We start from the raw sequence: 10368 nt of genomic DNA on the forward strand, positions 1-10368 counted from the left end.
GCTGAACGACGAGTAGTGTCGACTAGAGAGGTTTGGTAGACTCCAACCTCCGACTTTCAATAGTGAAGAGGGAGAGGATGCCCAGAGTTTCTTAGATAAGTGCCAGAGGATGCTTTGTACAGCGGGGATTCTAGAGACCAGTGGTGTAGCTTTTACTACCTTTTAGTTTTCTGAGGTTGCCTTTACTTGGTGGGAGGCATATGAGAGGCGTAGGCCTGTTGGTGCAGCACCCCTTACCTGTCAGCAGTTCTCTTTTCTCTTTCTGGAGAAGTATGTACCACAGTCTCGCCGAGAGGAGCTGCGCAGACAGTTTGAGTAGTTGCATCAGGAAGAGATGACTGTGAAGAAGTATGAGATGCGGTTCTCTGAGTTAGCCCATCATGCGGTTTGGTTGGTTCCCACATATCGAGAGAGGATCAGGAGGTTTGTTGATGGCCCCACATATCAGCTTCGGATTCTCATGACTAGGGATATGGTGATAGGTGCTACCTTCGAGGAGGTTGTTGACATCGCCCGTGAGATTGAGTCGGTTCACCGCCAGGAGCGAGAGGAGAGGGAGGCCAAGAGGCCTCGAGGATCTGGTAGCTTTTGTAGTGCTCTTTCGAGCGGTTAGTTCCAGTAGGGCAGAGGCCATCCATTCAGGCAAGCTCAGTCAGCTCGCCCAAGTTATCGTGGGGCATCATCAGGTCATGGATCTCACAGTTCTCATCAGGGCCATTTATCACTCAGTGCCCTTCCATCTCTGAGTTCATCCCGTGCTCCATCAGTTCAGGGTTCTTCCACACCAGGTCGTTCTACTGGTCATTCTAGTGCTAGGGGTTCCCTTCAGTCCCCATCTCCAGCACCAGGGAGTTGTTATGAGTGTGGAGAGTTTGGGCATATGAGGAGGCATTGTCCTCGTCTTCATGATGGTCTGTCTCAGTAGAGGGGTTAGCCTTTGACTTCTACTCCAGTTACTTCACCACCCGCCCAGCCAGGTAAGGGTGGAGGTCAGTCAGCTAGGGGTCGCCCTAGAGGGGGAGGTCGATCAGGTGGTGGTCAGGCTCGTTTCTATGCCCCCCAGGTAGACCAAATGTTGCTGCTTCAGATGCCATGATTTCAGGTATTGTTTTGGTCTGCCACAGAGATGCCTCTATATTATTTGACCCCGGTTCCACCTTTTCTTATATGTCATCGTACTTTGCCTGTTATCTGGATACGCCCCGTGAGTCTCTTATTTCACTTGTTCATGTATCTACTCTAGTGGGCAATACTATTGTTGTAGACCATGTGTACCGGTCGTGTGTGGTGACTATCGAGGGTCTGGAGACCTGAGTGTATCTTTTATTATTGTGTATGGTGGATTTAGATGTCATTTTGGGCATGGATTGGCTATTTCCATGTCGTGCTATTCTGGACTGTCATGCCAAGAAAGTCACATTGGCTATACCGGGTGTGCTACGGATTGAATGGCGAGGTTTGACTGATTATGTTCCCAATAGAGTGATCTCAATCTTGAAAGCCCAGCGTATGGTTGGGAAGGGCTGTCTTTCGTATCTAGCCTTTGTGAGGGATATCGATGAAGATTCTCCCAGTATTGATTCTGTCCCAATTGTGAGGGATTTTACCGATGTGTTTCCTGCAGACCTGTCTGGCATGCCACTGAATAGGGATATTGATTTTGGCATTGACCTGGTGCCGGGCACTCAGCCCATTTCTATTCCGTTGTATCATATGGCACCAGCGGAGTTAAAAGAGTTAAAGGAATAGCTTCAGGAACTCCTTGATAAGGGGTTCATTCGGCCTAGTGTTTCACCTTGGGGTGCACCGGTTCTATTTGTGAAGAAGAAGGATGGCACTATGAGGATGTGCATTGATTATAGGCAATTGAACAAGGTAATAATTAAGAACAAGTATCCTTTGCTTCGCATTGATGATTTATTCGACCAGCTTCAGGAAGTGAGGGTGTTCTCTAAGATTGATCTCCGTTTGTGTTATCACCAATTGAAGATCAAGGACTCGGATATTTTTAAGATAGCTTTTAGGACCCGATGTAGTCATTATGAGTTCTTGGTGATGTCTTTTGGGCTGACCAATGCCCCAACAGCGTTCATGCATTTGATGAACAACGTGTTCCGGACTTATCTCGATTCACTTGTCATAGTCTTCATTGATGATATTCTAGTGTATTCGCATAGTCAGGAGGAGCACGCGGAGCATTTAAGAGTTGTGTTGCAAAGATTGAGGGAGGAGAAGCTTTATGCAAAATTCTCCAAGTGTGAGTTTTGGCTCAGTTCAGTGGCTTTCTTGGGGCACGTGGTGTCTAGCGAGGGTATTCAGGTTGATCCGAAGAAGATAGAGGCGGTTCAGAGTTGGCCCAGACCGTCTTCAGCCACAGAGATTCGCAGCTTTCTTGGTTTGGCAGGCTATTATCGCCAGTTTGTTCAGGGGTTCTCATCTATCACACTGCCCTTGAACAAGTTGACTCAGAAGAGTGCTTTATTTGTATGGTTAGATGAGTGTGAGGACAGCTTTCAGAAGCTCAAGACAGCTTTGACCACAACTTCAGTGTTAGTTTTGCCATCAGCTTCAGGTTCATACACCATGTATTGTGATGCTTCGAGAGTTGGTATTGGTTGTGTATTGATGCGAGAGAGTAGAGTTATTGCTTATGCTTCTCGTTAGTTGAAGCCCCATGAGAAGAACTACCTCGTTTATGATTTGGAGTTGGCTGCCATAGTTCACGCGTTGAAGATTTGGAGGCATTACTTGTATGGTGTGTCTTGTGAGGTGTTTACTAATCATCGTTGCCTCCAACACTTGTTCGAGCAGAAGGATCTCAATTTGAGGCAGCGGAGGAGGTTGGAGTTGCTTAAGGATTATGATATCACTATATTGTACCATCCGGGAAAGGCCAATATGGTGGCCGATGCTTTGAGGTGAAAGGAGATGAGTATGGGGAGTTTGGCATATATTCCAGATGGGGAGTGACCTCTTACAGTTGATGTTCAGGCCTTGGCCAATCGGTTCGTGAGGTTAGATATTTCGGAGTCCAGTGGGGTATTGGCCTGTGTGGTTCCTCGGTCTTCCTTATATGATCGCATCAGAGAGCGCCAGTATGATGATCCGCATTTGCATGTCCTTAAGGACAGAGTTCAGTACGATGATGCCAGAGATGTGACTATTGGTGATGATGGGGTGTTGAGGATGCAGGGCCGGTTTTGTGTGCCCAATATAGATGGGTTTCGAGAGTTGATTCTGGAGGAGGCCCATAGCTCGCGGTATTCCATTCATCCAGGTGCCGTGAAGATGTATCAGGATTTGAGGCAGCATTATTGGTAGAGAAGAATGAAGAAAGATATTGTGGGATTTGTAGCTCGGTGTCTCAATTGTCAGCAGGTAAAATATGGGCATCAGAGACTGGATGGCTTGCTTCAGCAGATGGATATTCCCGAGTGGAAGTGGGAACGGATCACTATGGACTTTGTAGTTGGACTTTCACGGACATTGAAGAAGTTCGATGCTATTTGGGTGATTGTGGATCGGCTGACCAAGTTCGCGCACTTCATTCCTGTGTGTACTACCTATTCTTTAGAGCGGTTGGCAGAGATCTATATTCGGGAGATTGTTCGTTTGCATGGTGTCTCAGTTTCTATCATCTCAGATAGGGGCACTCAGTTTACTTCGCAGTTTTGGAGGTCTGTGCAGCGAGAGTTGGGTACTTAGGTTGAGTTGAGCACAACTTTTCACCCTCAGATGGACGAGCAGTCCGAGCGCACCATTCAGATATTGGAGGATATGTTGCGTGCTTGTGTTATTGATTTTGAAGGGTCATGGGATTAGTTTCTACCGCTTGTAGAGTTTGCTTATAACAACAGCTACCAGTTGAGTATTCAGATGGCTTCGTATGAGGCTTTGTATGGGAGGCGGTGTAGATCTCCTATTGGTTGGTTCGAGCCCTGTGAGGCTAGGCTATTGGGAACAGACTTGGTACAGGATGCCTAAGAAAAGGTGAAGGTAATTTAGGAGAGGCTTCGTACGGTGCAGTCGAGGCAGAAGAGTTATGCTGACAGGAAGGTTTGAGATGTGTCCTACATGGTTGGCGAGAAGGTTCTGCTGAAGGTTTCGCCCATGAAGGGTGTTATGAGATTTGGGAAGAAGGGTAACTTGAGTCCTCGGTTCATTGGGCTTTTTAAGGTGCTTTGGAGGATTGGGGAGGTGGCTTATGAGCTTGCTTTACCACCCAGCTTGTCGAGTGTGCATCCAGTATTTCATGTTTCTATGCTCCGGAAGTATATTGGGGATCCGTCTCATGTTCTGGATCTCAGCACGGTTCAGTTGGATGATGATCTAACTTATGATGTGGAGCCGGTAGCTATTTTGGGTCATCAGGTTCGAAAGTTGAGGTCAAAGGATATAGCTTCAGTGAAAGTGTAGTGGAGAGGTCGGCCCATGGAGGAGGCTACCTGGGAGATCGAACGGGAAAATGCGGAGCAGATATCCTCACCTGTTTGAGGCTTCAGGTACGTTTCTTGACTCGTTCGAGGATTAACGTTTGTTTAAGTTAGGGAGGATGTGACGACCCGGCCAGCCGTCTCATAAGTTATCGCTCTGTTTTCCCCATTTCTGCTTCTTATTGCTTTGTATAATGGTTCTACATGTGATCAGGTTTATTGGTTAGGGTTCGGAAAGGATTTGGTAAGGTTTGAGACACTTAGTCTCTTTTGAGGAAGGTTAAGTTGGAAAAGTCAACCGGATGTTGACTTATGTGTTAGAGGGATCGGATGTGAGTTCTGATGTTTCGATTAGCTTCGGGAGGTGATTTGGGACTTAGGAGCGTGATCGGAATGACTTTTGGAGGTCCGGAGTAGATTTAGACTTGAATTGGCAAAATTGGATTTTTGGTGAATACTGGTTGGTAGGTGAGATTTTGATATAGGTATCGGAATGAGATTCCGAGAGTTGTAGTAGTTCCGTTGCGTCATTTGGAATGTGTGTGCAAAATTTCAGGCCATTCGGACGTGGTTTGGTTGGGTTTTTTATCAAAAGAAGAATTCGAAAGATTTTGGAAACTTAGGCTTGAATCTGATGTGTTTTGGTTTATTTGATGTTGTTTGAGGTGTTTTGAAAATTGGTACAAGTTTGAATAGGGTTTTGGGATATGTTGGTGCATTTGATTGAGGTCCTGGGGGCCTCGGGTGAGTTTCGGAGGGTTGAATGGATCATTTTAAGTTAAAGAAAAATTGCAGATTTTGGTTTCAGCTGTTGTAGAGTTTTTCTTCTTCGCGATCGCGTAGGGGGTCTCGCATAAAGTGTAAGTATTGTTGATCGCGAACGCGTGGAGAAGGTCACGTTCGCGTAGCGTTAAGTGGACCAGGGGTCTTGGCTTGGAGTTTGTTCTTTGCGAACGCAGTAGCCAGTCCGCGATCGCGTAATGTAAGATGCCTGAGCATCGCGTTCGCGTAATGTAAGATGCCTGAGCATCGCGTTCGCGTAATGTAAGATGCCTGAGCATTGCGTTCGCGTGGGATTTTACGCATTCGCATAGGGTTAATTTGGGTGCTGAGAATTTATGCTTCGAGATCGCGAAGGATGTCCCGCGATCGCGATGAAGGATTTCAGGCCTGGACAGAAGGTTTAAATAATCGTCTTGTTCGCGAATTAGGGGTTTATTTCTTCCATTGTTGGTCGTTTTTGGAGCTTTTTGAAGGGTATTCAAGGGGAATCACTTGGAGGTAAGAATATTTGGACTTAAAACTCGATTCTAATGTGAAATCTATCTAATAAATCATGGAATCTAAGCCTAAAATTTAGGAATTAGGGTTTGAGATTAAGAGACTTTAAAATGAGAATTTAAGGGGTCATTTGGACTCCGATTTCAATGTTCTTGGTATGTATGGACTTGTGGGAGAATAAGGATTCCGTTGATGTAATTTTTATCGAGTTTCGAGACGTGGGCCCGGGGGTCGGGTTTGGCAAATTTCGGGATTTTTGGTATTATTTGATTGTTTTCGCTTAGGATTTGTTCTCTTAGCATATTTTTACGCCGTGATTCTGATTTTGGATAGATTCGACGCGAGTGGAGGCCGATTCAAGGGGCAAAGACATCGCGGAGTAGTATTTTCACCGGTTTGAGGTAAGTAACCATTGTAAATCTAGAACTGAGGGTACAAAACCCCGATATTTGACTTGTTTTGATAAATGCGGTGACGCACATGCTAGTTGACGAGCGTGTCGGTGTGCACCGGTAGGGATTGTGGCTTGGTCCGTCATGTAGCGACTGTTAAGCCGCATATTTGATTTGGAACCTTATGATATTTCGTACTTTAGTCATTTATACTATATTATGGGTTGTATGCCATGTTTGGGGCCTTTGTGCCGACCTGTTGAGACCCTTAGGGGCATTTTTACTATTTTTCCTCACTTTACTTGTTGAATGCATATCCTCAGTCATGTTTTACCTGCTTAAATACTTAAAACTGGTTTTATCACTCTACTTCTAAATGTGAGGACTATTTAGACTGAGTTTCCTAATTTCTACTGTTGTGCCTGAGAGGCTGTGAGGTTAATGACTGAGAGAGATTGAGAACCTAATGGTGAGGGTATTTATATATGTATGAGTTATGGATCGGGCTGCACGCCGCATCGATACTTATATGGATCAGGCTGCACGCCGCAGCGATATACATATTGGATCGGGCTGCGCGCCACAATGATATGCCGTTTGGGCTGTAGGAGCCCCTCCGGAGTCTGTACACCCCAGTGAGCATAGTCGACTATAAACTATGGATCGGGTTGCACGCCGCAGCGGTTGCTATGATTTATGTTATTATGAGATATTAATGAGCCTAAGTGTTGAGAGTGAGTATTGAGTGACGAGAGTTGAGTCACGAGTGACTGAGAGACTGCCCGAGAGGCCATATGCTGAGTGATACAATGCCCGAGGGGCCCAGTTATGATATTTCCACTGATTTCACTCTTCTTTTAACATAAGTCTCTGTTGGAAAAATTGCTAAGTATATGATCTCAAGTATTTAAACTAAAATTGATGATTTTACGACGAAACTAGTTTTAAACTGTGAAATTTGATCTGTTATTCTGCCGTCTATTCAATTATATGATTTTTAACTGCTCGTCACTGCTTTCAGACCTTATTTACTCTAGTTACTTACCGAGTTGGCGTACTCACGCTACTCCCTGCACCTTGTGTGCAGATCCAGGTACCCGAGAGGCAGAGTGAGAGTCCTCAGCTGATCCAGAGTTTGCCGGAGATTGTAAGGTAGCTGCATGGTGTCCGCAACCCTGTTTTCTCCTTCCTATCTTATTCTTTTTCGCATTTTCTAGACTTATGATGTATTAGACAATTAGTCATGTATTAGAGGCTCTAGACTCATGACACCAGATGTTTGGGGATGTGTAGTTTCATGTTTATTTGACTTCCGCATATATTCTATTATTTTAAACGCTTATTATGAAAATTTGGTATTTAAACCTATGTGTTAGAAAATGGCTTATTATAAGGAAAAGGGGTTGTGATTAAATGTTTGGGTTGGCTTGTCTAGTAATGTGATAGACGCCATCACGACTGGTATTTTGGGATCGTGACAATAAATTTCCTTATAATTTAAATAGGCGCACTTATTTACCATTAAGTTTATGGAATATTTGGAATACTAGAAAAATGAAAATATTTATGAGGGCAGTCATGATTCGATTAATAAAGATGTTGCTTCTCAACAAGCAACTGAATTTTGTTATTTAGTTGCCTCGTCACATAATACAAACACGGATAAAAGTTCCTTTAAAATGGATACCTCCAAAACCTAATATATATATAAATTAAACACTGATGGAGCACACTCACCAGTCTCAAATAAAAATAGTATTGGAGGAATAATTAGGGATCATAAGGGAAACCGGATTCTGGGCTTCTCAGGTACATTACTTTCTCAAACGCCTATTGCTACAGAAATATTTGCTCTATTACAGGGACTTACATTTGCAGTACAGCACAATCTAACACCCATTCAAGTGAAAATTGATGCTAAAGAGGTACTCAAGCTACTACAAGATAAATACATGCTAATCTCCTGAATGATTGCAGGCACCTGTTGAGGCAGCTACATGATCTACTAGTAACCCATGCGTACAGAGAGCAGAATAGATTAGCTGATCAACTAGCAAAATCAGGCATCTTTTTGGAAGGAAACTGTACTATGCATATTTTTGATAAGCCACCACTTTTTGTTAGTAGAATATGGGATGAAGATAAGCGTGGGATATCTACTACATGCTTACTGCCATTTTGTACATCAAATCGGTCTGCAGTGCATGCAAATGGAAGCTATATCAGAAGCCAAAATGTTTTTGAATGTTCTAAGGATAACTCACTTGTTGTAACTATAAACAATATAGCTAGTACTAGTAATGAGTTACCTTATATAGTGCTACCTAATAAGCACAAAGACCTCTGTACGCATATGTTTGTTTAATAGAATATCTATCTTTACTTCAAAAAAAAAGTGATATCGACTCTAGCTTAAATAAGATTTTCATAATAATTTTCCATTGCGCCTAGTCAAAATAAAGAAAAGAAAAGAAAAGACACAAACATCACAAGTGGGATCTTGGGAATTATATTGTCCTTGGCTAATTTTAACGGTTGCTAGGTCAAATGTTCAAGTTAAAAACAAAAGAAAAAGGCACAAAAGTAAGAGATAGAGGAGGATTGGTGGAGACAAAATTGAACTAAACGTGGGATAATGACACTTTTGGTCCCTATGTTGTTGATAAATTCGGAATTTTTATTATTATAATGTTTGATTAAGCATATTTAACTTTTAATTAAGTAAAATATATGTTTTTTATACCTTTATGTAAGAAAAATTATATTTAAACTATTTTTACATCTATATTACTATTAAATATAGAGTAACAGCACGAACGAAACATAATACATGGCTAGTTAAGTGGTGGAATAATTGATAAATCATAATAAATTTGTGAACTATTCACAAACAAGGGAATAAAAGTGTATGTTCCAATTAATTGAGGTTTAATATGATATTACAAGAACTAACTTGAGATCAAGGGACCAAAAGTGTTATTATTGCTTCAATGTAAAAAGCTTGTATATGCCGAAAAGGAAAAAACCAAAGAAATGAAATGGGATACCGAGTATCCTACTCATGAGTCATTAATGCACTTGTCACGTAGTGAAATTAATAAGTTTCCATTGTTTCGAGATCGATGGATAGTATAGAATACTACGAGGTACATATACCTTGAATTAAAAAGTGGTGAATCAAAAATTTAAATTTAATATCAATTATTAAATTTTTAATAGTGCATGTCTTTAAAACTACATATGGTTTCGTAATCTCATGCTTTTTAAAATTTTTTATTATATATATATATTGTTCTGTGATAAAATACTGAATTCGTTGCACCAAAACCATATTCACCATTGCCTGAGCAAACGAGAGATTGGTGAATCAACATCTAAAAGTAGAGAGTCTCAAACTGATGATTTCAAATCATCCTATATTTCTCACCTTTGCAGTGAAAAAGGCCAATCAATTTGTTGCCAAGAAAGGAAGAGGTTAAAAAAAGAAGAATATTTTAATATATCTCTTCTTTTTGTTCAAATTTTTTGTCTCCACTCTCCTTTGGCCTATTTAAGTAAGGAATCTTATCTCTTGCTAGATCCGTAGAAGCTCTTCTAGTCCCACATTGACTATATAGCAAAGCTCCTGTATACAAAGTTGGATATAAAAGGGTTCAAGCGAAAGATGGAAAAGCATACCTTTCTCGGCCTTTTGGCTAAGATCAAGTGTAATATCTGTTCTTATCAGTTTAATATCTGATATGTGAATCATTGATTCACACGATATTAACTCAATTTTTTAAAGGGGAAGGTCCATCACGCTAGCTTGCTATCGGGGCCTTCAAGTGTCGCCTTGGTGTTGCACTACTGCCTTGGCCTGGCCCACCCTACCAATTTAATCCTAAATTTCTTCTTTTGCTGGATTTTTATTTTGGTCTTTAGGTTTTCTTTGTACTTTTATCTTTTTATTTTTTTGAGCCGATGGTCTTTCGGAAACAGTCTCTTTATCCCTTTGGGGTTGGGGTAAGGTATGCGTACATACTATCCTCCCCAGACCCTACTTGTGAGATTTTTCTGGGTTGTTGTTGTTGTTATGACTCATTAAATGCGACAACTAAGAAGAAGAAAATTAGGATAATACGTTGAAGAAATATGTTGTTTCATTAATACTTAATAGGACTAATACAATCAATTAAATAATAAGAAATTTTTACACAATTTGAAGTTCTTTTAAAGGTTTGGCAATTTGCAAGAGCGAGAGTTGAGTTACCTCACAATATTGA

At 41.7% G+C, this 10368-nt stretch overlaps 1 non-coding gene across 1 annotated transcript; it reads left to right on the top strand.

Moving 5' to 3' along the window:
- The first annotated feature begins 9780 nt into the window (after positions 1-9780).
- On the top strand, positions 9781-9976 carry LOC142173051 (U2 spliceosomal RNA). Its single transcript, XR_012702485.1, has one exon. It is a non-coding gene; the product is annotated as a U2 spliceosomal RNA (small nuclear RNA).
- The last annotated feature ends 392 nt before the right edge of the window (positions 9977-10368 follow it).

The sequence above is a fragment of the Nicotiana tabacum genome, chromosome 18 (assembly GCF_000715075.1).
Source record: "Nicotiana tabacum cultivar K326 chromosome 18, ASM71507v2, whole genome shotgun sequence".
Classification (NCBI taxonomy): Eukaryota; Viridiplantae; Streptophyta; class Magnoliopsida; order Solanales; family Solanaceae; genus Nicotiana; species Nicotiana tabacum.